Below are 22,396 nucleotides of genomic sequence, written 5' to 3'. Positions count from 1 at the left end.
TCTCCCTCTCTCTCTGTCTTCCTCCCTCTATCTCCCTCTGTCTCCCTTCCTCTGCCTGTCACCCTCTGTCACCTCACCCCAGCCTCCCAGGCACACACAGCCGCACCGAGTACTTTGCAGGTCTTTAAAAGACTATTTATTTGTTAATGAGGCTTTGTGTGAATCGCCTGGCCCTCATAGAGCAGATTGTCTCAAAGTCAGCGCTGCTTTGGCAGACTGCGAGACACTCTTTCAAAGGAATGCCTCTTAATTAGTAGCAGTTATGTGCTATGTGCCCCTAATACTGGTGTCATCCCGCGACACACCCACCATTTGCAGGCGACACAGTACTGTGTCTGGACACACCGTTTGAAAAGCTCTGGCTTAAGGTGTGCAGAGATGACTCAGTGACACAAAGGATGCAACAAATGGCTGATCATACATTTGTCAGCAGAGTAGCGCAGCGGAAGTTGGGTGCAAGCGAGCATGGACATTTGGCATGCAGTCAACTCCTGCCCCAGGTAAAAGTCGTGTAGAGTAAGGTTGGGCATAGAAGGTGCTGGGTGACAGGTATGGAACAAAGTCCAGTCCCTGCACCCAATTATTGCTGAGCATTACCAAAGGCAGTGGGTAACCGGAGTTGGGTACGCAGGAGTTTAGGCTTAGGGCTTGGAGAGAGGCTGCGTGCAGTCGGAGTTTTGTGCGTGGAAAATAGGGCCCGCTGTAGGCACACCCCCACTGCCCCAGCGGCTGTGTACTGCGAGGTTTGTCTGCAGGGTAAGTCGCGAGGCCTTCGATGCAGCAAAATTTATGAAATACATCATCAAATGATTACTGATAAGTTATTGTTTCTTTGAATCATAAGAGAATAGTATGTGTACAAAAACGTCAGAAATTCCCTCGAAAAAGAGCATTTAACGCTGTTGATATTAACGTAATATTTAAAAAATAGGGACAAAGTAGTGTTAAAAACAATGCTTTGCTTACATGGACAATGTATTCGGCGGTGGGTGCCGACCTGGAGAGAATATAGGACCCGATGTAGGTCGGTCGGTAACGGCCGAAAATCGGTATTTTCGGCCATTACCGACCGGTATTTGAGCTTTGGTATGTAGGGACACATATTTTACAGAATCGGTAAATTTACCGATCGGTAAATTTACCGATTCTGTAAAATACCGAATCGGTATTTCTACCGATTAGGTAAATTTGGTATGTAGGTGGGACTCTTCTGAGTCCCACAAGCCTTACCGATTCGGTATTTTAGCATCAAATTCAATTTGATGTTAAAATACCGATTCAGGTGTGCATGCACATGTGTGTATGCACACCTGTGCCATATGACAGGCAGACCTGCCCTTAGGGCAGGTATGCCTGCCACATGGCCCCCGAACCTTTTTTGGGGGTGCTAGAGGGTGTCAAAGTGACACCCCCTGCACCCTTGTCAAAATCGGTATTTACCGATTCGTTAAATACCGACCGGTAATGCCCCATTCATTCCTATGGGCTTCAAAGCCCATAGGAATGAATGGAGCATTACCGGTCGGTATTTACCGAATCGGTAAATACAGAATTTTACTGATTCGGTAACAAAAACATCTGGATGGACCTACATGTCCACCCTTCATATTTACCGATTCTTAGTTACCGAATCGGTAAAATTCGGTAATTAAAAATCGGTAAATGATTCCTACCTACATCGGGCCCCTAGTGATAACCTTATTCTTCACTGTATTTCGTTGTTGCGTTATTGATATGTGCTTTTATCTACAATAAATAAATAAGCTTTCTTGTAAAAAACGCAATTCTATGTTTGTTATATTTGTTAATAATCGCATGTGTCAATTTATTTCGAAGTGGAAGTAAATATGCATTTGCAAAGTTGATATTTTTCTTTTTGTGGTTTTCTATGTCTGATTAAGTGATACAGATATTTGATGCACATGTTTGTGCAGGTGCGTGTATCTCTGTATTTTACTTGCTCGCAAACATCACCACTGGGGTGGAGCCAATCAGCGGACTTGGCCTTCCATTTCGTTTTGAGATTTCTGTATCATCCGCCCGTCCTTGCATGTTTGCTCAATGTCATATTGACCTACAAATGTTGATTTGGCATTTCTTTTCCTCTAGCATCCATTTAGTTATTTTCTTGTCCCATTTTGCCTTTTATTCCTTTGCTTCTCCAAACCGAATGTGGTTGTACCTGGCTGTGGAGGGAGCAGCATTCTGTGTGTTTTTGTCTGCGCATTGTCGTGGTGGGCCTCAGGCCCACATCACGCAAATAACGGACACCCACACTGGGCGATGCTTAGTGGTAACTGGCCACGAGCACGTGCACCCGGGCCTCTTTATTAGCCGGCTCACGTCACCCGTGCCACCGGTGGTGGATGGGTGTGGGGTGCCGTGTGTCCACTCCCATAGGGGGAGTGGCTACTAGACCAGTGCCTGTCGAGACACTAGAACGTGTCTCGCAGGACACTACATTCCTTTCCACCTTTATTAAAGAACAAACAAAATGCTAGTCCAAACTGTGGGGACAAAACCATTAACTAAAACACCACAGGATCCATCAGTCTTCTGAGACAGGTGGCAGGAAGACGCCAGACGTCGGCTGATGACCCTGCGTGCAGCAGGACCTTCCCGGTTGGCACTCGTAGTTTAACCTGAACAGTTCAGGACACGACCGCTGGCTTGGAGACGTCCACTGCATGGCGACAGTTCACTGGTGAGGGCATGTCTTGCATGACTTCCCTTTTGTTGACGTCGGTGATGGTCTGTGGTGAATTCAAACAGTTCTTTCAAGGGGATGCGTCATGAGCATGGACAGAGATCATGGTGATGGTTCATGGAGGTGTTGCCTGACCACTTGTCTCTGTGGACCCTTTTGGCTGTAACTGTTGAGCCGTTGGTGGGGAAAAGTCTCGTTTCACTCTCCAGTCTGGAGAGGCCCATTGTCGGGGTTGCTGCGGGACTGCAGGAAGGCTACGCCGGGGCCACTTGTGTGCTGACTGGGGCAGCTGCAGGACCTCCTAGGAGCCGTTGCTCGGTCGCACGCACAACCCTCTAGGGTGGAGGTGTCTTGGCCGATGCTTGCTCTCGCTTCCGTGGTTCAGGGGTGTGCCCGGTTCACAAGTAGACTATGGTCTCTTCTCTTGGCTGGTGTGGCAACAGCGTGTGACTCCAGTCCATCAATACTCTGGGAGTGGTGTTTGACGCATGTGGTGATGGCTGGCGTGATGGCGGTTGCCAGCCATGTGGTGACTCAGGATGACAGGTGGTGGTGACGTGCTGGAAGAGTTGGATGTCATGAGGGACTTGGTAGCCCTGTGACTCCGCCTTGTTGAGGTTGAGCTTCGGTGACGGCGTGACACGTAGTGTGTGGATCCTCTCTTGCCTGGCTTGGGATCACTGACGACTCCGTCTTGAGGCGGTGTGAGGAAAGACACTTCATACCAAACTTCACCCATGGCATCTGCAGTCAGGAGCAGGGATGCCGTTTGACTTAGCTGCTGACACTCTGGAGTGGATGTTCGTCTGGGGACGCGTTGGAATTATACACGGTTTGCGTTTGCTGTGGCTTGTGTTCGGCTCTCCCGTGAGGCTGTATCCAGGGACGCCGATTGACGCTCACCTGGGGAAACTTTTGGGATGATACTCGGTCTGCGCTTGCTGCGGCTTACTCTTGGTTCTCCCTTGAGGCTGTATCCAGTGACACCGATTGACGCTCACCTGGGGGAGTGGTGGGATGAGACTCGGTTCTCACTTGCTGCTGCTTTCGTGTGGTTATCCTTGGTGCTGTCGCCAGGGCCGTCGGTTCACCTTGGTGTCTGTCTGGTGTCTTTGGAGGTGTTCTTGGGTTGTGGTGCTACGAGTCCTTGTGATTCTCCTCTTTTTGTCTTTGACGCACCTGTGGGAGTCCAGCTCTTCTGGGTGACATGATTTCCACTCTTCTTCTTCTGAGGCAGTGACATGCCACATGTTCGAACAAGGCCAACGGGCCTATTAACTCCAATGGTCTGGAGACCATTCAGGCGAATATTCAGGCACTCTTCTCGGCTGCAAGGCATGCAGCCACTTATCTTCGGTGCTCTTTTCTTCAGGCAGCTTCTTGATGCTCATGCTCCGGGTGTTCCCTCTCCAGGGAATGACTTCCACGGGCAGTGGTGAGCTGTGGTGGCGGCTGGCCACTTGTGGTGTACGACTCTCCTCTACTCTGTCTTTGGTCGTTGACGACTCCTGTTTGAGGTAGTGTGAGGGAGGACACTTTGCTGCGTTTTGGCTCTATCTGGGCTCCATTGCTGTTGCTGCTGTGGAGATGTATGAGATCTCCCTGCTGATTCTAGCAGTGCTTCTTTCTTTTGTAAAGGTTTCTTTTCCTCCTGGGCATGCTCCTGTGCTGGCACGCTTCTGGGTGTGTGTGCGGCATGTACCTCGGACTGCGTTCTTCTTATCACTAGGGTGCCCTCCTCTGGCACCGATCGTGCCTGCTCTTCATCTTTGCCATAGTGTTTATTGCTCGCCAGGGGCATAGAACGCTCTTCTCACCGGAGAGTAAGTGGGGCCGCCGCTGATGGCTTGCTTTATGCTCCAGTCCTTACTTGCACTTTGGCAGGGGTGGTCTACCTCGAACTGTTGCTTGATCCGTGATCTCCTTGCCGTGACTGATTGTTGTTGGCGTGGCTGCTACGGACTTGTAGCCTCTCTTGTTTGAGTGGACGTTACGTGGCAGTGCCTGGGCGGGCTTATGTCCAACTGACACGCAGCCCATCGGGCAGGTAGCACTGTCCTAACCTGTCCCTTTCTTTCCTTAGACAAGTGCTGTACGCCGTGGTGCGTCACTTTGAGTGCTACTTTGTTGGAGCTGCCCGCCTCTGGCTTGTGACTGTACTCCTTGCCAGCCTGACGCTGGTCTGTGCAGATGTCGCTTTGGGCTCTTGTGGTGCTTTCTCTGCTGGGCTGGCACTATCATCGGTGCTGCTGTGTGCCCTCCTGCTGTTTGGGATCGGTCTTCCTTTTCCTTTTTAATGGTACTCCGGGTTTGTAGTGCACCGGGGTGCTGTTATTGGGCAGGTCTAGGATTGCCTCCTCCTCCACTGTCGCCGTCTGTTGTAGCAATTGATTCGGTGCTGCCACCTGTTTCTGTGTGGCACACCTATCTTCCAAGTGTGGTGAGGCGACCTGGCCACTAGGTGGCCTTCACGTTCCTTGAGTACTTGAGCTGTTGACTGCCTTTCTGGCCTACTGCATGCCAGACGTGCTGTGATTGTAGGTGGCCATCTGTTTAGCTGTTTCTTTCCTTTTCCTCCCACACACGTGGGGTTGTGGCCTTTTAGCTCTACACAGGCTTGGTGCAGGGGCTGAACCTGGGCAGAGGACGCTGGAGGGCTAACCAGAGCTGACTCCGTAGTGCCGTCCTTCCTGCTCACTTTATCGCGGTGCCCTCATTTCTTTGCTGGGCTGCTTCTCGAAGGTCACTGCTGCTTTTATCTGCGGCCGCCAGGTGGCGCTATATGCTCCTCTCTCGCCGCAGCAGTCAGATCTCTGCTCGAGGCCGCGATGTCGGAATTAGGCGGGCCTCTTCCTGCACGGGCTCCGTCTGGGTGCCTGAGGCGTAAGCACCTTCTGTGCCGCTTCTCGCAGGTCAGTGGCGGCTTGGGGCTAGATCCGGAAAGGCAGCGCTTCCTCTACGGCACTTCTACGCGGGGACAGCAGCCGTTGGGCAGGACCGTCTACCAGCGCTCAAGGTAGGGGGTTTTCTGACCCATTTTTCCGCCGTGCTGCTTCGCTTCTATGCACTTGTGTGGCAGGCTTGTGTTGCTGCGGGTGGGCTCCGCTTTACTTTCTTTAGTCTGGGGCAGTGTTCGGTGTCGGCCATATGAGCAGAGTGGACTCCCGCTGGCCCGATCACCTGTGGTCGCTGCTCTAGCCTTGACTCACCTCCGGTCAGGCTGGCGTTGTGGCTGTCACGGTTGGACTCCGCTGTATCACGACATCCCGCAGCTTCATTGCAGATCGTGGCGTGGCCGACAGAACTGCATTCGGGCCCCGCTTATTCTTTCCTTGTGCTGCAGGCGTTATCCAGCCATTTTCTCGGCCGGTGCGGGTGGGCTCCGCACAGCTCTCTCTTCACCCCACGCAGGGGCCTCACTCTGGGCACGGAGGTGCGGGGTGGGCTCCCGGTCACCTCCTTCTTTGTCTCCTCGGCCCGGGGCTTAGCATACGCCTCACAGGCCTACGCTGACTGTTGCTTGCATCAGGGGCGGGGGGGTGCTCATGACACAGGCAGCACTCTCTCCTCCATTTCCCCCCAAACGATCAGGCTGGTGCACGCCTGGGCACCGGCTCCGCCTCGTCGCCAATGTCATGGTGGGCCTCAGGCCCACATCATGCAAATAACGGACACCCTCACTGGGAGATGCTTAGTGGTAACTGGCCACGAGCACGTGCACCCGGGCCTCTTTATTAGCCGGCTCACGTCACCCGTGACGCCGGTGGTGGATGGGTGTGGGGTGCCGAGTGTCCACTCCCATAGGGGGAGTGGCTACTAGACCAGTGCCTGTCGAGACACTAGAACTTGTCTCGCAGGACACTACACGCATCAGATGCACACATGGAACAAGTACATGCACATGTAGAGCTGCCAGAATTTTACAGAAATGTTGCTAGTTTTGCAGTTTCGGTCTTTAAAAAAAAGGAGCGGTTGTGGTTTTCTCGATTCTGAAAAATTACAGACGGCTGTTATTAGCGCAAAATAACGGATTCTTTGCAGAGGTATGTATGGACACAAGTGGCAGGTAAATATCAAGAACAAAAGACAGCAAGGCACTGTTCGTGGGCCAAGGCAAATGCCCCGTTTGATTGTATTGTATGGCTATCTGGTTTCTAAGAGGTAAAATTGACTGTTACTTTATCAAATTGAAGTCTTCTTTAAAGAGGTGTCCCTTCAGCTCTTTCCTAAATCGGGACAGGGTTAGGGCAGTTCTAATGGACATGGGGATTGTGTCCCAGGCCCTAGGTGTATCGATGGAGACTTGCTTGCTAGTATTAGTCCTTTATCTCAAGTCTGAAGGTGTCCTGGCTGTTGTTTGCTCAGAGCCACCTGAATTGCTGAGCCTGTCAACCAGATAGGCAGGGAAGACGGCCATGATGGTACTTACTTACTAATGCCTTCTACGCATCCTGGGGTATAGGCCATCAACCAGAACTCTCCAGCCATCTCTGTTCTGGGCTTTTCTTCCAATCTGACTCCAGGTGTAACCAATCTCCTTGCAGCCAGCCTTGAGGCCTCAGTGCAGGTGTTTCTTGGCCTTCCTTTTTAATTTTCCCTTGAGGGTTCCAGGTCAGGGCTTGTCTGGTGGAGTTTCATGTGGGCTTACAGAGGGTGTGACCTATCCAGCCCGAGCGTATTTTCATAATTTCGTCATGAGCAGGTGTTGGACCTGTCAGCCTTAGGGTGATCTTCCCCTACCTTTTTGCCCTTTTGCCTCCCATTTTTACCTTACCTTTTGTTGGACTTAGGACTCTGGGCGCCTCACCACTGCTAAACAGTGCTGAGGTGCAGGTGCTCTCCCCTAAAACCTAGTGAGGCTGGCATATCTGCCACAAGCCACTGCTACCGCAGTAAGGCTTAATACTCCATAAGCTAACATTGGGCACCTCCCCTTATGGGATAACTTCTGACAGGGACCTAATAAGTCTGTCATGTTTGGTCTTGTTGGACTCGGGGCGGGGAACCCTTTCCAATGATATATAGGGTTTGGGCATTACTACGCTAGTGATCCCACTTTTATAAAGGTGACCTTTTCCTGCCTACACTTAGATTAGGCTCTGCAGACTCCCCCCTCCCCTCTGCATACTGATAGCCTGCCTGGGTTGGGAGGTGAAAGTGGTGATTCACACCTTCTTCCCTGGGATGAGCTGTGATGGGCTGCCCACTGTAGCCTTAACAGTCTCTCGTCACTGTGACAGTGCCGCTGCTTTGGCGGGTCCGGGTCTGGGGTGATAGGGGTTGTGCAGCGCTATTACTTTGAGCGCCATCTTGGGCAGGGCAGTGACACTGTGTTGCCGCCATCTTGAGCGTCCTCGTGGGCGGTCTCTCTCCTATCTGGAGGCCCTACTTAAACCTGTCCTTCTAGCGCAGCGGGATTGCGCAGCGGGGTAGCCCTCGCGTTTGCCTGAGTCTTGCCAGAGTCCTGCCCGTCTGCGCCCGTCAGCGTCCCGGAGGCGGCGGAGCGGCGTAGGACTCTGACCTGGCTGGGAGAATGATTTGCTATTCTTCCACGACTCTACGCTCCTTGCAATCTACTTCCTGTGCGTGTCGATCCGTTTTTCCGGGTCGGTACAGGGGTAAGCGTTTCTGCCCTGGCTGTGTCTGGTCACCTACCTTTGTCCCCTCTCCCGTTCATCGGATAGCCGAGGACCGTGTGAAGCACTTGTGTCTACTGCTCAACACGCGTTCAGTAGGTAGGCATGCCCTTGACATTTATGATCTTTTGGTCAAGGAAAAACCTTTATGTCTCCTTCTGACTGAAACCTGGCTGGGGGAGATGTCCAACCCAGACATCTTAGCGGCCATCCCACCGGATTACAACATCATCCGCCAGGATAGAGCCAAGGGAAGGGGGGGCGGGGTGGCGGTGGTGGTTAAGAAGAGTGTCCCATGCTCTATCCTCCCCATTGAGACTATCGCAGGTTCTGAGTCTCTCGCCTTTACTATGAGGCTGTCCCCCATCAAGCCCTGAAAGGCCTGCTGGTCTATAGACCCCCCGGATCGGTGGGCTCCTTTTTTGGGGACCTCCAGGAGGTCATATCCAGACTGGCCCTGTCTGCTCAGCACTGTTTGCTGGCAGGTGATTTTAATTTTCATTTGGACATTGCGGGGGACATGAATTCCAATAAACTGTCTGATATCACGACCCCTCTGGGTCTCGCTCCCTCGCTGTCGGGCCCTACACATGACCAGGGACACACCCTAGATCAGGTGTTCTCATCCGTCCCCTTAGTGGACATAGAACTTCTCCCGGTGCTCTGGTCCGACCACAGACTGGCCAAATTTTCCATACGAGGGAGCGACCATTTATCTAGCAGCGTTCCTGTCCAGCCTGGAGCAGCCTCTAGGGCGTTACATAGAGTGACGCCTGATCTGCTAGCCCGTGCGTTTGCTGACCATCCATGCCCTATTGTGGGTGACCTGGAATTGGACACAGAGGCTCTGCAAGCGTGGCTGATAGAGAGGTTGGATGACCTGGCCCCTTTAAGAGCTCCGCGACCCGTGGCCGAGCGGCAGTCTGCGCCGTGGTTTACGGGGGCGTTTCGTATTGAACGCAGCCAGTGTATGCTGGCTGAGAGGGCGTGGCGCTCTCAGTACGACGGGGAGGCCAGACTTACTTATAGGCTGGCGGTTAAAGCGTACCATTGTAATATTATGTGCGCAAAAAAGGAGTACCTTGCCAGGAGGATTGAGGCGGCCTCTAACTCTTGTAAGGAGATCTTCACCGTGGTGAGGGAGTTTACGGCCCCTAGATCCAATCTACAGCAAGTAGTTCCATCTGAGTCTTGGGTCTCTGACCTCGCCAGGTTTTTTACCGATAAAATTAGAACGATCCAGGCCTCCTTTTCAGCAGAGCTGGCAGAAGGGGTCGCTAGCATCGGGGTGGGACGAGTTCCATCGGCTACGCCAGACGTCTTTCTGGCGGAGTTCCCCCCGGTTTCCTATGATGCTTCCCTCTATCTCTTGGCCAGTCTCAAGTCAGGGTCGCCATTGGACCCCTGCCCTGCCAAATTTTTGGCTAGGATGGCGCTGCTGATGAACCCTCTGGTGAATCCTCTCATGAATTCATCCTTGAGAGAGGGGAGGCTCCCTCTGCCCTGGAAAAGGGCGATGGTGATCCCCCTCCTCAAGAAGCCGGGACTGGATACAGAGGTTCTGGCCAATTACAGGCCAATTTCTCTTCTTCCGGCCCTCGCGAAGCTCACGGAGAAGCATGCGCAATCCGGCTTTCGGTCGAACTTGAGTACGGAAACGGCACTTCTTGAGGTGTCAGAGGCCATCCGCGAGACGCTGGATGCAGGAGGGAAGGCCATGCTTGTCATGCTGGACTTGTCGGCGGCCTTCGACACCGTCCCCCACGAGGCACTTCTTACCAGACTTTATGACATCGGTCTGAGGGGGACGGTGCTCAAATGGTTTACATCGTTTCTGGAGGACCGTCGACAAACGGTCTGGGCCTCTCCGAGCTCTGCTGAGATGCCGCCACTGGGAGTCGGAGTTCCACAGGGCTCTGTGTTGAGCCCAACTCTTTTTAACATCTTTATGACCCCTCTGGCGGCACTCGTGGAGGCTTTTGGGGCCCAGATCGTGTCCTATGCGGATGACACGCAGCTTCTTTTCACCTGCAGGAAAGACCAGTCATTTGACAGGGAGAGCATTCGGGGATGTCTGGAGAGGGTCTTTCACTGGTTCCAGCTGAATGGTCTTAAGGCCAACTCCAGCAAATCGGAGGTTCTGCTTTTTGGGTGTGCTTCGGAACCAGAATGGCGTGAGTGGTGGCCAGCGGATATGTGTCCTCCCGCTCAGCCATCTATGGCTGCCAAAAATTTGGGAGTCAAGTTCGATAACTGCCTCACGTTCAGATCGCACATTCTCGGTCTGACAGGCACCTCCTTTGGTATCTTAAAGATGCTCCGGAAGTTCTTACCCCTGCTTACAGAGGAGCATAGAAAGATTACTGTCCAAGCTCTAATAGGATCTAGATTGGACTACGCTAATGCTCTATATTTAGGGCTTCCGGATTATCTGGTCCAAAGACTACAAGTAGTGCAGAACTCTGCGGCTCACGCCATTTTTGGCCTTCACAGGCGGGTGAGAACATCTGGGGTGCTACAGTCTCTTCACTGGCTCCCCATCCGAAAGCTGATCATGTTTAAAACTTTGACGCTGGTGCATAAGGCACTCTCCGGTGCCGGAGCAAAGTATCTGCAGCGTAGACTGGCCTTTTATCGTCCGGTCCGCTCTCTGCGGTCGGAAACTCTCTTTCTGGCCGTAGTTCCCCGTGTGAGGAAGGCTCGCACTGGGGGTCGCTCCTTTAGCCTCAGGGCCCCCCAGTTGTGGAAATCTTTGCCCCTCGCTCTACGCAGTATTCCCAGTCTGCTCCTGTTCAGGAAAAGCCTGAAGCTTTTTAACCTTTAGCTTGTTTCTTTTCTCTTGCTTTGTCTTTGCTGTTATTGTTATGTTTTTTAACTGCTGAGTCGCCCGCATAAAGCGCCGGGACACTCTCGCTCAGTAGCCGTGCGCTATATAAATAAACGTACAACAACAACAACAACAACACTGTGACAGCTAGGTCAAGGAAGGCAGGGAACATACCAGAACTCCCTGGACTCTTCCAGAAGCCCCTGCCCCCAGACCCTTCCAGAGACTTCCACCACTTGTTAGCCCCTGGACTGTAGAATATATAAGGGAGGGACCTGGCCTCGCATTCTTGTTACACTGCTGGACCTGGTAGAATCCCTGCTTGAGTGAGGACTGCTGCGCAAGAGGATTGTCACTGGGAAGGAGGCTGACTGCTCCAAGGAACTGCTGCCCCACAACCTGCTGAGCTGCCCTACTGTCTGCTGATCCTGCCCTGCATGGGAGACTGCAACATCACCACCAGAGTGTCTCCACAACATCCCAAAGGAACTACTTTTCTTTGAACAACATTTTAAAGAGTTTTCAACCTTTTAAAGATTGCCTTTTTGGGACTGCCCCCTTTTTAAGCTAAAGGAAACTACCTGTCCTTGGACCACAGCGTTTTAAAGACTGCCTTTTGGAACAGCAACAACACTCTCAAGATTTGCCCTGCAACGCTGTGCCTGCCCTCAGCACTGCTTGCCCCGTGATCCTCCCGAGGGCTCTGAGATTGCCTCTGCTTCTGGCGCAAGCCGACTGAAACTAGCCCTGAGGTCAACGCCACTGGGACCGGAGCGCGCTGTGTAGCGCTGAGAAGGGAAGCGCTGTGTGGTAGGAGGCTCCTTTGTTGCCCCGGACTTGGAGGCACTGTTAAGCGCTGTGATAAAGGAGCGCTGTGTGGCCGTGACCCCCACCCGTGCAGCGTCTGCTGAGCCCGAGGCCTCAGGGGGAGAGGAGCCTCGCACCCGCGCCCGCAACCACCACCCCAGGTAACGCCTCAGAGCAACCAGGCTGCTGCGAGGGGGTGGGGTGCGGGTTGGCCGGGTACCTGGAGTGTGAGCTTTGTGCTTGGCTGGGAACCGTCCTTCACTGACCGGCCTACGGGGGCATAATTACTTGGTAATTGAAACTGGGGCATTTTTTAGCATTACCAGCAGCGCCTGGGCAGCCGCACTTCCTACGCTGGGAACAGCGGTCCTTGGCTTAGAAAAATGTAAAGCTGTTAATAGCAAACATAGACTTAAATAAGTGCTACGGCGTAGTTTTTTCTCCAATGTCCAGCCGGACAAGGAATTATTTATTTTCAAGGTAGTGTGAGGAGTTACGAATATGTGAAACAAAAAATCAAACACACTGGGTACAAGCCTGTACCAAGTCAAGGAAAGTAAACAATAAGGGGAAAGAATAAGGAAAGTTTAAACAGGCAAAAGTTGGAGCAAGTGGCGGCTTGCAATACAATGCAATCTTGTGCAAGCACAAACCAACCGTAGCTGCAATAAATATATACAGGTAAACCATGCAGTACTGTTAAAACTGTCGACGTGACGTTTCGATCCCTAGCTCCTAGTATTAAACTGGGATCATCTTCAGGACTATTGTTAGAGCTAATGCCTGAATTGGTTGTAGACTGTGAAATTTAACAGGGGAGAGAAAAGGGAAACATTTTGAGCGGTAAGCATAGCTAATGAAATCAATAGAGCATGTCATTCACTTATCCGTGGTTACAGTAAGTGCAGGAGTGAAACTTTAGAACCAGTGATATCCGTGTAGACCGTGTTCGGGTCGTTTTCCGAATTCATGCAAGTGTGACGCACGTGTTTGTGAGTTGTGACCGTCAATTGTCATTCCGGACTTCTGACAACTTAGAGGCCAGCCAGCCGGTGATGAAGGAATGGTACGACAAGAACTCTCACCCTGTGGAGCTAGAGGCTGGACAGAAGGTGTGGGTCATGGAGCCTGGAGAGCTCAGCGCCCTCCAGGACCGCTGGACAGGCCCTTATGAGATATTGGAGAAGAAGGGTAAGGCCACTTACCTAGTGAACCTTAAGACCCCCAGGCAGCCCCACAGGGTGCTACACGCCAACCGCCTCAAACCTCACCATGAGAGGTCTGAGCTCACCTTACTGATGGTGACTGATGGGGCCGTGGAAGAGGAAAGTGAACCTCTTCCGGACCTCTTTGCTTCCAAAGAGAAGGATGGATCGGTGAAGGGAGTGGTCCTCTCCCCATCCTTGACTCCTGAGCAACAGAGGGACTGCCGCCAGGTCCTGGGGCAGTTCTCCTCAGTGTTCTCCCTTATCCCCGGGATTACCCACCTGTGTACCCATGATGTGGACACCGGAGACAGCCCCCCTGTCAAGTCCAAGTCTTACCGGCTGTCGGATAAGGTGAAGGCCAGCATCCAGAGTGAAGTCACTAAGATGCTGGAGTTGGGGGTGATAGAGCCCTCCAACAGCCCTTGGTCCAGTCCGGTGGTTCTGGTACCAAAAGCTGCCCCACCGGGCACCACACCAGAACTTAGGTTCTGTGTGGATTACAGGGGACTGAACTCTGTGACCAAGACTGATGCTCATCCTATCCCTAGGGCGGATGAGCTCATTGACCGACTAGGGGCTGCCTGATACCTGAGTACTTTTGACCTCACGTCAGGGTACTGGCAGATCGCCCTAACAGACGGAGCTAAAGAGAGGTCCGCCTTTTCCACCCCAGAGGGCCACTACCAGTTTAGAGTGATGCCCTTAGATTTAAAAATGCTCCTGCCACCTTCTAGCGGCTGGTGAACCGGGTCCTCTCCGGTTTAGAGGCCTTCTCTGCTGCTTACCTGGACGACATAGCTGTCTTCAGTAGCAGCTGGGAGGACCATCTGGGTCACCTCCAGGAAGTGCTTCAGGCCCTGTAGCAGGCAGGCCTGACTGTCAAAGCCAGCAAATACCAGATAGGGCAGGGGTTGGTAGTCTACCTAGGACATTTGGTAGGCGGGGGCAAGGTGCAGCCCCAACAGGCCAAGATAGAAACCATCCTGGCCTGGGAGCCTCCCAAAACACAGACTAAGGTCAGGGCATTCTTGGGCCTCACAGGGTACTACCGCAGATTTGTCAAGGGCTATGACACCATTGTGGCCCCCTTGACTGAGCTAACCTCTAAGAAATACCCTAGAAAAGTGATTTGGACAGAGGCTTGCCAAAAAGCCTTTGACTCTCTAAAGCAGGCCATGTGCACAGCTCCTGTGCTCAGGGCCCCTGACTTCTCCAAAGAGTTTATTGTCCAAACGGATGCCCCAGACCAACCAGTTGCTTTTATCTCCAGGAGGCTACTCCCCAGAGAACAGAGGTGGAGTGCGATAGAGAGGGAAGCCTTTGCGGTGGTCTGGGCTGTGAAGAAGCTGAGGCCATACTTGTTTGGCTCCCACTTCCTGATTCAGACTGATCACCGGCCCCTCAGGTGGCTCATGCAAATGAGGGGTGAGAATCCCAAATTGTTGAGGTGGTCCATTTCCCTACAGGGGATGGACTTCAGGGTGAAACACAGACCCGGAGTAGACCACGCCAATGCTGACGGTCTCTCTAGGTTTTTCCGCCTTAGTGATGAGAACTCCCTAGAGGATGGGTAGTTCTCCCCACTTTCAGTTGGGGGGGACACGTGTTGGACCTGTCAGCCTTAGGGTGGTCTTCCCCTACCTTTTTGCCCTTTTGCCTCCCATTTTTACCTTACCTTTTGTTGGACTTAGGACTCTGGGCGCCTCACCACTGCTAAACTGTGCTGAGGTGCAGGTTCTCTCCCTAAAACCTTGTGAGGCTGCATATCTGCCACAAGCCACTGCTACCACAGTAAGGCTTAATCCTCCATAAGCTAACATTGGGAACCTCCCCTTATGGGATAACTTCTGACAGGGACCTAATAAGTCTGTCATGTTTGGTCTTGTTGGACTCGGGGCGGGGAACCCTTTCCAATGAGATATAGGGTTTGGGCATTACTACGCTAGGGATCCCACTTTTATAAAGGGGACCTTATCCTGCCTACACTTAGATTAGGCTCTGCAGACTCCCCCTCCCCTCTGCATACTGATAGCCTACCTGGGTTGGGAGGTGGAAGTGGTGATTCACACCTTCTTCCCAGGGATGAGCTGTGATGGGCTGCCCACTGTAGCCTTAACTGCCTGTCTCTCGTCACTGTGACAGCTAGGTCAGGGAAGGCAGGGAACTGCTGCGCAAGAGGATTGCCACTGGGAAGAAGGCTGACTGCTCCAAGGAACTGCTGCCCCACAACCTGCTGAGCTGCCCTACTGTCTGCTGATCCTGCCCTGCATGGGAGACTGCAACATCACCACCAGAGTGTGTTACATTCTATTATGTCATCCTTCCTCTATGCCTCCAATGTGTTTAACTTTGTATGGATCTGATACCTAGAATGTATGATGCGTGCCTGCATCTTACATCCTGGGTTCCAGATTCCATACTAACCGTTTTTACTAGAGATCTTTGTTGTGAACTGATGTGCTGTGCTTCTATCCTGAAACTTCAATAAATACATGGATCTCCTCTTCAACCTGCCTATTCCACTTTTTTATAGAGTGTCTCCACAACATCCCAAAGGAACTACTTTTCTTTTAACAACATTTTAAAGAGTCTTCAACCTTTTAAAGATTGCCTTTTTGGGACTGCCCCCTTTTTAAGCTAAAGGAAACTACCTGTCCTTGGACCACATGGATTAATTCTTATTGATTATTGATCTTGCTTGGAAACTGGAATCCTTTTTATTATTGATCTTGCCTGGAGCTGGATTTATCTGCTTTTGGTTCTCGCATAATTTTTAGATAAAGAAATTCTTATTCTTATACAAAACTGGTGTGGTGTTCCTTTTGTGAGGGTTTTTACTGTGTCATCGCCCTTGTGTGTTGCACAAATACTTTACACATTGCCTCTGAAGTTACACCTTTGCTGCTCTGCGCCAAGCTACCAGGTCGGAAGCGGTGGTCCCTACTTGGACTAGGGTGCATACCCCTGCCAACTAGAGACCCCAGTTCTAACAGCAGGGAGTTAGGAAATCTGTTGCCATAGGTCACTGTTGCTGATGGTGTTTGGAAAGCGGATTTTGAGGATTTTCCATAAAGCAAGTATTGATGAAGGTCTGTAACTTGTTGGTGGTGGTCACTGTTGTCCTCAAAGTTTCTGCTCCATACAGAAGGACCAATTTTATGTTGGTGTTGATGTTAACAAGCCTGCTCTTGGTTTGTAGCGTTGGGTCCTTGGCGCTCCAGATCTTCTTTACCTGAATTAATGAAGGCAGCCCTTGCATTGCTGATTCTTCCCTTTATCTGAGCGTCTGTGCCACCCTGTTTGTCTATGACCCTCCAGTGCATTGCCTGAAAGAGTGACTGCAGTTGTGCTGGCCATGTTAGCCTTCAAGATCTTCGTTTTTCCCCTGCAGACAATGAAGCCAAGTTGTGCTGATGCAGCTGCCACATTGTAGGTCTTCTATTGCATCGGCCGATGGTTATAGGGTTATGGAGACGATTCAAAGGTTATTTTGAAGCCAGGTTTTGTCCAAACCACTGCCGTGAGGGGAACGGCTCTTACCTGGTACCTTTTGCCATGAGGGGAACGGCCACCATTACCATCAATGCGCCATGAGGGGAACGGCTGAAACTACATCCCGCAGCAATCCCGTTCCACCCTGACGCTGCACTCGCGCCTGGAGGCGCCATAAAAGTCATGCCCTACCTCCCACAGGACGGGACATTTCAAAAGTTGTTTTCCACCAGGTTTTGTCCAAACCACCGCCATGAGGGGAACGGCTCTTACCTGGTACCTTTTGCCATGAGGGGAATGGCCACCATTACCATCAAAGCACCATGAGGGGAACGGCTTAAACTACATCCCCCAACAGCCCTGCGCCACCCTGACACTCACTCGTGCCCGGAGGGGCCATAAGAGTCACGCCCATCTCCCGCAGCGCGGGACATTTCAAAAGTTGTTTTGCCGCCAGGTGTTGTCCAAACCACTACCGTAAGGGGAACGGCTCTTACCTGGTACCTTTTGCTGTGAGGGGAATGGTCACTATTACCATCAACATGCCTTGAGGGGAACGGCTGAAACTATATCCCCAGCAGCCCCACACCACCCTGACGCTGCACTCATGCCCGGAGGTGCCAAAAAGTCACACCCCCCACCCACAGCGCGGGACGTTTCACAAATTGTTTTGCTGCCTGGTTTTGTCCAAACCACTGCCATGAGGGGAACGGCTCTTACCTGGTAACTTTTGCCGTGAGAGGAAAGGCCACCATTACCATCAATGCACAGTGAAGGGAACAACTGAAACTACATCCCCCAGCAGCCCCGCGTCACCCTGACGCTGCACTCATGCCCGGAGGCACCATAAAAGTCACGCCCATGTGAGAGCGTACCCGGGCCATGCCCAGGTATTGCCAGGGCCTAGGGCGGGCCTGTCCTTGCCCATCATTACCAGGAAGAGGCAGAGCAGGGCCATCCCCCTACCCCCCAGGTCCGAGGATTTTAACCGGCATCAGGAGCCAATTGAAAGGTACTGTGAACCCCACTTTTGTTTGTCCAACCATTTGTAGTTGCACTTTAACCTTGATTTAACCAACCTGTACACCTTGTGGTAACGTAGATTAGGAACATTTAAAAAAAAACAAAAAAACTTTAGTTATTTAGCTTGGACTGACTGGACGTGCTATCTGGCTTTTTCATAGCAGGAACTGAGGCTGTTTGTGCTGTGGGCTATTTATTTGACTCTCTGCCAGTGGGAGTTACCGTTGCACGGACTACAGCCAATGCGAGACCCTGGTGGGACTCGGTGTCCCAGGGTGCACAGCACTGCATCACCCCAATCTCTATCAGCTGCCGTGGAGTGAGGCGCGACCATCGCACTATAACACACTGCCTCGAACCTCCGCAGTGGGGGTCGCACCCAGGCGAAGCCCGGGCCAAGGGCTTCGCCCTTGTGTGTGCCCGCAAGAGGCCAGCCTGGGCTACTTTCCTAAGAACTTGGTTAAGTTTTTTTGGGGCGGGATCAGTATTGTATTGCTTGGCTAATATAATAGTGTGTATCTATACGGTTAACATAAGTAAGCATAAGCCTAGCACTGGTAAGGGTGTGGTAGGGACCTTAAATGCATTCCTAGTGAGGGCAGAATCAGCCCTCATTAACAAGACTACTGAGCGAAGCCTATCCCTTGAGCCCCTACCCTCGCAGAATAGACTTTCCTTAACTCCTGCAATCCCTGAATCTTTTGTGGTGACAAACCATGAGGTATCCCCATCCCGGACTCGTCCGTCTCCGCATGTTGTGTTGGGTCCAGTGTCAGATGTTGTCTCCTTTTCTTCTACTGACCCAGAAAACTGCCCTGTTAGACCTAAAGTTCCGACCAGAGGGCAGAAAGCTAAACTTAGGTTGGATCGTATTAATTAACCCCTCCCTAAAAAAAGGAAGAGTCAAGGAATATTGGGGCATATTATCAAGGGGGTTTATCTACGCTTTTTTGGCTTTAAAAGCCAAGAAAGCGGAGATAAAATTATCTCCCTATTACCAAGCTGTCGCTAACACCAGTTAGTGACAGCTCATAGGAGATAGTGACCATCTTGGGCCCCGCTTTGCATGTCAGTGATATTTATCACTAATGACATGCAAAGTGGGCGTGCCAAGATGTTAGCGACTGGAAACAGTCGCTAACATCGCTATCTCCTATTACCAACTTTTGGAGATATTCGCGCTAAGCGCGAATATCTCCAAAAGCTAACACCTGCCCTGAGCAGTTCTTCACCATGTTATCCAATGGGAGGTGGATAACATGGCTAAGAGCATTTGCTCAATAATGCATGAATATCGCTGACTTTTCAGCGATATTCATGCATTGCGGCCGTTTTTTATCGCATTTGCGATAAACCTTGCTAATAGCAAGGTTTATCTGCGATAAAAATCGCCGATGTGCGGCGATAATTTTTGTCTCTAAACAAGTTAGAGACAAAAATTATCGCTAGTTGTTGGTAATATGCCCCCCTGAAACAAAGTAAACCTGCCTAGAGAATAATTGGGAAAAAAGTACTACCCGCTACTACTGCAAGTGAACCTAACAAGGGCTACCCTAACCCCACGGTTCACATGGCGTCAGGGCAGCTTGCCGATAGGACACAGGAGGGGAACATCTGGGGCAGGCTTTAAACCATGATGTCAACCTTACTGGAACCTATCCTACAAAAAATAGGTATTGTAGAAGCCAGATTATTAAAGATGGAGGAGATGGTTAGCTGCAAACCCCCGGCTATATTGGCAGCTAGCTTGAAGTCTAGCGCAGAACCATCAAATATCATGAGGACAGGTATGGGGGTGGGCTTATCTGTTAGTTCATTTGGAAAAGAAAGGGGACCCCTGTATAGTTGGATAATACCCTAACAGGGAAGAAACTTATTTGGAAAAAAGGTTTTGCACCGGGCTCAGTGCATGATCAAAACACATAAAGCACTCATAAATCTGGACCACAAGAAACAATTATATTAAAAAAACAGAATCGTATAGAAAATGTGTTTTTTTTAAATTATATTTTATATTTTTGTTATTTTACTTCGTTCGTTATGTTATCTCAACGATATAATTGATCAAAAACCAACACGGTTACATACATAAATAGTTATCAAAAAGAACACACACATTCAAGGATAATTCATTAATACATAAGAATCATAAAAAAACATATATTGTATCTCCACCCTTTAAAAAGGTGCAAAAGAGGTCCTTTTCAACTGTAACCAGTGCTTTCAAGATTACACACAGATGTCTTTTCACATTTGTGTCGGGTCAACTTAGTTATTTAGGGGTATTTTGTTCCAGGCCCTTTTCTCCCTGCCCCTGTAATTTTCCACCTTTTTATAGGGTGGGGATACAATTTAGAATGTCTATCAAGTTCTGATTGATGACCATTGTGAGACATATGTACTAATGAACTTTTTCTGGTGGTTTGAAAATATATGTTTTTTATGATTCTTATGTATTAATGAATTATCCTTGAATGTGTGTGTTCTTTTTGATAACTATTTATGTATGTAACCGTGTTGGTTTTTGATCAATTATATCGTTGAGATAACATAACGAACGAAGTAAAATAACAAAAAGATAAAATATATTATAAAAAAATAAAAACAATTCTATACGATTCTGTTTTTTGAATATAATTGTTTGTGTTGGTCCAGATTTATGAGTGCTTTATGTGTTTTGATCATGCACTGAGCCCGGTGCAAAACCTTTTTTTCCAAATAACTTATCTGTTAGTTCTACTGCAAACAGACAGACATCAAACAAGAGTAGTTGTAATAACATTGCGCTTAGTGGTGTTGACATCCCAACCTGTACTGGTCAGTCCCCCCCAAGAGCAGGTTCTTCTGTACCTCCAAGGGTTGGGAGGCTTGAGAAAAGGGAGATACAGCCAAGGAGTCTCCCAGTAATAGACCTGCCACCGGAATCTACTCCTTACATAGTGGTTTGGGGAGTGTTCCTTCTCTCCCCCAAGGGGCTAGTGAGGACTTCGGGCAGCTGAAAAATAAATTAACTCATTGGTTTGCACATCACACCGTTCTGGGTGCCCATGTGGCTAAAAACATTCTTAAGACACATAGGGCGAGCTGGATTGGGAGTTCACGTAAAACGGGCATGGGTGACTGTATCATTGTAAACTTTGATAACCCCTTTACTGCGGGCAAGATCTTATCCAGAGACACTTGTCATGCTCCTTCTAAATCTGGATCTGTTATCAGGGCCCTTCCATTGGGTTTCTTTTATAAACCTGTTTCTTCTAGGGAAATGTATCACAATGTCCCTATGGCAGCTCCTCGAGTTGGGTGGTCAAATGGACCAGTACTAAGGCAACATCCTATTCCCGTGGTTTAGCCATCATTTGCAACAGATGGTCAGTTTGGCGCCTGTCCCTTTGCTGGAATTAAATAACAGATTTTCTGCTTTAACAGGGTTGGAGGAGTGTGATTGACTAAGGATCCCTGCGTTCTCTGATAATGAGCTTGTTGCACATACTTAGTTCCCAATAGAGGTAGCTGAGAGGAGCATAGGTGAAATATCCAATAATTTTATATCTTGTAACATTGCAGGGTTGGCAATAAGACCCATTATGGGTGCAATTTGTGAAGCAATTCCCTGTAATTAGTTTCTAAAAAACATGGTCGGTGGATTGTGATCTATTTTTGGAATGTTATAAGGCTTTCTTTGTCCCAGCTACTCCTTCGGCCAGTAGAAGACCCAAGGGAGGTTTAGTTGTACATATATCTTTGGTGGTCGAGTGTCAGATTCAGGTTGTGCCGACCACAAACCCAGGAATTCTGGCCAAAAATGGAGACACTAGATGGGGACTTATTCATTTTTACAATTCTGTGGCCTGTCCATATGGTGCCTGTAACATCACCACCCTGGGCACATTTATTAGACAGTCTTTTGGTTCTATTCTACAAAACCTTATGGTGTTTGGGGATTTTAACATCCATCCATGTGGAAATCCAATGTTATCCTGTATATCTGAGTTGGGCTGTCCCCGAAGGAAGGAGTTTCACTTTGCACATCATGCCCAGGGGGAATCGCTGAATAATTTGTTAAATTAATTGGATATGATGGCCTTGATGTCCTTAACTGCCCCACACACTATTTTTCCTGTACCAACTTTTAAAGGGAGTGTTGTGGGGTCATTCATAAGTTTTATTTTAATTTCTTCTTTCTTACAAACCTTATTTCATTGTTTTAACATTGTTGAGAGCGAATATAGTGACCGTAACCCACTTTGTGTCTATATGCAGGGCCCATTATCAGCACGAATTGGCGAGGTAACAAGCAGGGGTAAACTTAGACCAATTGATGGCAAATAACGACTTAAAAGGTCCCAGATCTCCCCAGACACATTTTATAGTGAAGTAAATGTATCCTGTGCTCTTGAGTATGCACTATGCACTTCTGCAGTTTCTTCTCCCAGGGAAGTTATTGGCGCTTATGAATCCATAGCGCTTGAAGTCGGTGAAATCCTAAGTGCCCCGGCTGATAGAACGGCTACTTCCAGCCCCTGATGATTTGACTCTCACTGCTCTTCGACACCGAAAAAGTTGAGGGAAGCTCTGTCAGCCAAACCAAGAAATCAAATCGAGGTACGTGTATGCCATGAAGAATATAATTCAGCCTTGGTCAGTCGGAAGGGTGCCCTGAAGGAGGAGGCTTGGAGGGAGCTCATTGACTCAAGCA

Source organism: Lissotriton helveticus, chromosome 1_1, assembly GCF_964261635.1.
Source record: "Lissotriton helveticus chromosome 1_1, aLisHel1.1, whole genome shotgun sequence".
NCBI classification, from domain to species: Eukaryota; Metazoa; Chordata; class Amphibia; order Caudata; family Salamandridae; genus Lissotriton; species Lissotriton helveticus.
This window is presented reverse-complemented; position numbering follows the sequence as displayed.